Consider the following 6,898-nt stretch of genomic DNA (forward strand, 5'->3'; position numbering starts at 1 on the left):
TCCGTAGGCCTCACTCGAGAGTCCGCGCTGGGCGCAGGCGCTGCTTCTGTGGCTCCCATTTCACACTTGGGCAAACCGAGGGCGGTAGGGGTTCGGCGAGGCTAGGGCCCCGGGAGCCGGGCGAGGGGGGCGAGCGCAGGCCGCCCGGGTCAGGCGGAGGCCTGCGGAGCGCGAGCATGGGGGGGGGGGGGCTCGGGGGCCGAGCTGGAGGCGGCTGAGCTCCGAGCGCGGCATCGAGATACCAATAACCACCCCTTAGCCCTTCGCCGAGCGAGCAGCTGAGGCCGAGAGGTCGAGTCAGTCAGCGTCTGAGGCGAGACTCGAACTTGGGACTTTGGGCTCCCACGGGCGGCAGTGGTCAGTAGGAAGCGGAGATCCGAAGTGGGTGTCCTCGGCTAGGAAGAGGGGAGCCAAGGGACGACCGCGTGGAGGAAGGAGCACATGAACTTAACTGAATATGTAGTTTTTACGTAGCCATTTACAAATACCTCGTTTGCTCCTCGAAACCGCCGCGGGAGGAAGGGGCGATACTGAGCCCTCTTTGGCCCATGAAGAAACTGGCATGAGGAGGTCAGACAGGCAGCTAGGGAGCGCCCTGAGTGGTAATCGAGCCTTGGTCCTCCCGACCCCAGGCCCCATCTTGAAAACTGTTGTGGGAAAGAGAAATGTAAGTCATGGTCCCCACTCCGCAGAGCTTATAGAGCTCCTCAGAATTGAAGAGACTGGACTAAAACACACACACAAAAACATGACAATATCCTCACGAGAGTTCTCTGATGGATGACCTAGTATGTTGTGAACTTGATCCTGGGTTCTCAAACTTTGAGGAGCTGTCAGGACCTACTGAGCTAGACTGTCTTCAAGAATGGGCCCAGACTTTCTGTTGTCTTAAGACCAGCTTAGGCCTGGAGAGGCTCATCACCAGAAAGCTGGCCAACAAGACCTTGAAACAATATAGTACTGGACCAGTATTCCAATTTCAGAATTCTCCATTGTGGCCTTAACTCTTTGTCATCTAACCCACACTTTCCTCCACTGAATATTTACCGAGTGCTGAGTTGGGTGCAGAGCTTCTTGTAAAGAAGAAAAGGGGCAGCTGAGGTTTATATGGCTGCATTCTATAATGGTGACTCCATGTATCTTGCTTCTGTGGCTGACTAGTGAGATTGTCAGCAGGCTCTCTGGTTAGACATCAGAGCTGCTCAAGCCTGTTTTGGGGAATTACCCACATAGAAGTGACTTGTGAAACTTTGTGAGCAAGAGGAAGAAATCTCTTGAGGAAAAAGACAGAGAAAAACACAATGGCTAAAGCAATACATGTTTATTTGGCAAGAGAAGGGAAAAAAGCCAATTAGAGCTACAAGAGAATCATTCAAACAAGGATGATAACCAGGAGAGTGAAGTGACCATAAAGCCAGCTAGAAGAAAATTTCAAGAAAGGTCAAGGTCTTCTCAGAAGACAGAGAGTTTTAGATCAGGGGTTCTTTTCATTTTGTGTTATTGAACCCTTTGGCAGTCTGACAACCCCTGCTCAGAATCATATTTTTAAATGTATAAAATCAAATATGTAAGGCTCCTGAGGAAATCAATCATACTGAAACATGGTTTCAAAATATTTTTTTTAAAAGTTCTTAGGTCCTAGGTTAAGAACCTCCAGTTTAGAGGGTAATACTTAGTTTTGCTTCTTCCATTATGTTGTTCCAGATTGATCAAAGGAGAAGTGTCAGCTTTCCTCTGATTTTGCCTTGTCCAAGCCTAGAGGTCCCTGATTTCCTCCATTCCATAGCATATTTGACTTTGGAGTAAATATGATGTAAATACCCTATTCTGTGTTTCTATTTATGTCTCCACTCTATTGGCCTGTCTGCCTTACGTTATAGTTGGCTAATATAGCCTGTCTTGTGCTGAGGTGGATACTATCAGTCTAAGAGGTGGATACCGTCAGTCTAAGAGGTAGATACCATCAGTCTACAGTTCTCTGTGTTGTTCCTAACAGTAAGTCATCATCAAACAAGCCTTCTTGCCACTTTTATGTCAGATAATTTATCCCATGTTATCTCTCCCTTTCTCCCTCTCTCAATATATTCTTCTCTCATTCCTTAATTTGATTTTACTTTTTTTAGATGTCATCCCTTCATATTCAACTCACCCTGTGCCCTCTGTCTATATATATGTATATTCCCTTCAACTACCCTAATACTGAGAAAGGTCTCATGAATTACACACATCATCTTTCCATGTAGGAATGTAAACAAAACAGTTCAACTTTAATTAGTGCCTTATGATTTCTCTTTCTTGTTTACCTTTCCATGCTTTTCTTGATTCTTGTGCTTGAAAGTCAGATTTTCTATTCAGCTCTGGTCTTTTCACTGAGAAAGCTTGAAAGTCCTCTATTTTCTTGAAAGTCCATATTTTGTCTTGGAGCATGATGCTCAGTTTTGCTGGGTAGGTGATTCTTGGTTTTAATCCTAGCTCCTTTGACCTCCGGAATATCACATTCCAAGCCCTTTGATCCCTTAATGTAGAAGCTGCTAGATCTTGTATTATCCTGATTGTGTTTCCACAATACTCAAATTGTTTCTTTCTGGATGCTTGCAATATTTTCTCCTTGACCTGGGAACTCTGGAATTTGGCGACAATATTCCTAGGAGTTTTCTTTTTGGGATCTTTTTCAGGAGGCAGTCAGTGGATTCTTTCAATTTCTGTTTTATCCTCTGGCTCTAGAATATCAGGGCAATTTTCCTTGATAATTTCTTGAAAGATAATGTCTAGGCTCTTTTTTTGATCATGGCTTTCAGGTAGTCCAATAATTTTAAAATTATTTCTCCTGGATCTATTTTCCAGGTCAGTGGTTTTTCCAATGAGATATTTCACATTTTTTCATTCCTTTGGTTCTGTTTTAGAATATCTTGTTTTCTCATAAAGTCACTAGCTTCCATTTGCTCCAATCTAATTTTAAGGTAGTATTTTCTTCAGTGGTCTTTTGGACATCCTTTTCCATTTGGCTAATTCTGCCTTTCAAGGCATTTTTCTCCTCATTGGCTTTTTGGAGCTATTTTGCCATTTGAGTTAGTCTATTTTTTAAGGTGTTATTTTCTTCAGTATTTTTTGGGTCTCCTTTAGCATGTCATTGAGTTGTTTTTCATGCTTTTCTTGCATCCTTCTCATTTCTCTTCCCAATTTTTCCTCTACTTCTCTAACTTGCTTTTCCAAATCCTTTTTGATCTCTTCCATGGCCTGAGACCAGTTCATTTTTTTCTTGGAGGCTTTTGATGTAGGCTCCTTGACTTCTTCTGGCTGTCTGTTTTGGTCTTCTTTGTCACCAAAGAAAGATTCTAAAGTCTGAGTCTGCATCCTTTTTCGCTGCCTGGCCATGTTCCCAGACAACTACTTGACCCTTGAGTTTTTCATGGGGGTATGACTGCTTATAGAGTAGAGAGTACTTTGTCCCAAGCTTGAGGGGTTACGCTGTTGTTTTCAGAGCTATTTCTACATAGCAAGCTCTGCCACACCAGCGCTCCTCCTCCCCCAAGAACTGCCAACTCAGATCTCAACTCAGATCTGAGCAGGCTCTGCACTACTGCTCTGATCCACCACTTAATTCCTCCCACCAGGTGGGCCTGGGGCAGGAAGCAACTGCAGCTGTAGTTCTGTAGGCAGCTGCAGAGCTGTACCACCTCTGCTGCCCCCCGGGGGGTGATGGCCAAACCTCAAACTCCTTTTACTCTGTCCCAGCAGCTTTTCCCACTAAGCTTCTCTGTTGTCTTTGGTGTTTGTGGGTTGAGAAGTCTGGTAACTGCCACAGCTCACTGATTCAGGGTGCTAGGGCCTGTTCCACCTGACTCCCTCTCTGGTTGGTCCAGGCGTGGCCCTTGCTGGGCTCTGCTCCTCTCCCATCTCTGTGCGATAGACCTGACCCAGCAACTATCCAGGCTTTCCTGGGCTGGAGCCCTGCTTCCCTGTGCTATTTCATGGGTTCTGCATTTCTAGAATTTGTTCAGAGCCATTTTTATAGGTTTTGGAGGGTCCTGGGGGAGAGCTTTAGGCAAGTCCCTGCTTTCCAGCCACCATCTTGGCTCTGCCCCAAGGTGGATCACTTTCTGAGCTTTCTTTAAATTGATTTTCCTTTCTCTATAACTTTTTTCAGTTAAAGCAGAGAGGTGATATTGCCCATGATTTTCCCTCATCCTCTTCTATTAGATTTTACACATGAGTTTGTAGCCTAAACCAGTATTACCTTTGGATACTAGGTCTCTCTTCTTGGCAAGTCAATTGTTTGTGGACTAGGCTGCTTTTTAAGGATCTTTTATACTTCTTATTATAGAAGTGGATTTATATCAGCTAAATTTCTGTATGAATTTTTATATCCTTTTTCTATCTGCTATTCATTTTTCATTATTAGCAACTCGTTCGAATATGACAGGATTAAATTGTTTCAGTTTTGTGCCATTATCTTTTTCTCATTTTGATTTTTCTAGCTTTGTAACAAATTTGATGGTTGCTCTGATAAATAGGTGGGCTGATTATATCTAGATATCTCATTCAGGTAGGACTTCTATATTTAATAATGTCATTTGCTATCTATTAAAATATAATCAATTTCATTTTCTTGGACCTTCTTAGGTGCTTGCCCTGCTGTCAAGTGCCTACTGCTTATTTTCTTGTATTCATGATCTATATGTGAGGTTTTTGAATAGTCTAATCCTTTTTGACTTCAGTCATTCCTTTCTCCCAAATACGAAAGTATATATTGATTTGATTAGGGGAAGGGGAAACTTCTCTTAGAATTTCTGTACCATTTGTGAGACCCTTGGTACATAAACTGCAGTTATTTTTTTCATAGTAATCTTTTTGTAAAAACTTGTATAACACATGCATTGAGATGACAAAAGGTCTCGTGAGGTGAGGTCTTACTGTCTTTGGATGCAGAATAAAACCAGCTCTTCCAGTTTCCTTATGTGGCTCTCTAAGGAGAACCTATGAGACATTCTCCCATTTAATTACAACTTCTGGTTTTGTTTAGTGAGAATATGAAGATTGATATGTTTAGTTCCTCCAGTAATAGGTATACTTGGTCATTAGGTTATATTCTCTCATTTACCGTAGCAACAGCCAAGTTATAGATTGTCTAAAAACTGTGATTCTGGACCCTCCCCCTTTTTCACTATCTGCTATCATCACTGAAGAAATGGAAGGGTGCTTATTCAGGAATGAGGACAATTTAAAGTGTGTGTCTGTGTGTCTGTGTCTGTGTGTGTGTGGTTTGCCATGGCCAATCAATTCATTCCCAGTCATCAATAATCATTTATTAAATACTATGTCCTAACATTGGGGTAAGTGTTGTCGATATATCGAGAGTCAAAAAAACAATTCGTGCTCTCAAGGAACTGACATTCTCATGGAGGAGATAACATGTAACAAAATTTAGATACATAATATATACATAGAATATGAAGGGAGTCTCAAGGCAGAAGTCAGCAGCAATTGGGAGTACCAAGAAAGACTTCCTGCAGAAGTCTTGAAGGAAGCCAGGGAAGGGAAGACCCAGTGTGAAGGTGCAGAGCCTTGCAGGCATGTGGGTCAGCTAGGGCAAAGGCATCCAGCCTCTTAGTGATAGATGCCCTCAGTACTTAGCTACCAGGCCGGTCCTTGGAAAGCAGATGCCATCTGTTGCTAGGACCATACTTGAAGCTTTTCCAATGTGGCAGAACCTGCCAAAGCTTTGGTGAACCCAGGGTCATGACCCTCATGCCATAGTGGGGTGTCACAATAGGACTTTTTGATGAGTGAGGTATTATTATAAAAATTACATTTTCCCAGCAACTTTTTCTGAAAAACACGAAAACACTTTTGTTCCCAGCACTGTACATATGCAGTATTATGGCACTATATAATCTTACTGTTCACCTGAATTAATTTGCAACATTATTCTCTGGAAAGTACTCCTTCCTCATATAGGACTTTCTGTATCTTTTCACCACAATTTAGCTCAGGCACTGCCTCATGTGTCTTGCCTGACTTCCCCAACTGAATATGCTCTTTCTTTCATCAAATGGGCCCAGATCATTTTGGACTTCTCTTTTGCCTTCATCCCATTCTATCTTATATTATCCTTTTCTGCATACTTGGCACATCCCACCTCCTCCTGGACCGTATTTGAGGACATGGACCATAGTCATTTGGCTTTCTACATCTTTGTATCTGCAGGGCCTACCACAGTATCTTGTATACTTAATGTCTGTTAAATTTAATTATTGAGGACAGAGATTGGCTTTGACAAAATATCACTTCTAAACCAGAATCCTGCAAGTTGAGGATATTATTTGGCCTGAGCTAAGGCAGTAAGAGGATGTTATCATGCCAGTTTTTGAAAATTTAAATCTATCACCAGTTGGGGCATTCAGAAGGCAATTTGGCACCATCTGCTTCTATTAAGGAACTTAAAAAAATTATAGCAAGTTTCTCTGATAAAGGCCTCATTTCTCAAATATGGGGAAAACTGAGTCAAATTTCTAAGAACAAGTTATTCCCCAATTGATAAATGGTCAAAGCGATATGAACAGGCAGTTTTCAGAAGAAGAAATCAAAGCTATTTATAGTCATATGAAAAAAGACTCTAAGTCACTATTGATTAGAGGAATGCAACTTAAAACAACTCTGAGGTACCTCACACATTAGTTAATATGCCACAAAAGGAAAATGACAAATGTTGGAGATGTAGAAAAATTGTGACTAATGCACTGTTGGTAGTGTTATGAATTGGTCCAACCAACCTGGAGAGAAATTTGGAACTATGCCCAAAGGACTATAAAACCATGCATACTATACTACCCTTTGATCCAGGCAATACCACTATTAGGTCTGTATCCTAAAGAGATTTTAAACAAAGGAAAAGGAC

The sequence above is a fragment of the Trichosurus vulpecula genome, chromosome 6 (genome assembly GCF_011100635.1).
Source record: "Trichosurus vulpecula isolate mTriVul1 chromosome 6, mTriVul1.pri, whole genome shotgun sequence".
Taxonomy (NCBI): Eukaryota; Metazoa; Chordata; class Mammalia; order Diprotodontia; family Phalangeridae; genus Trichosurus; species Trichosurus vulpecula.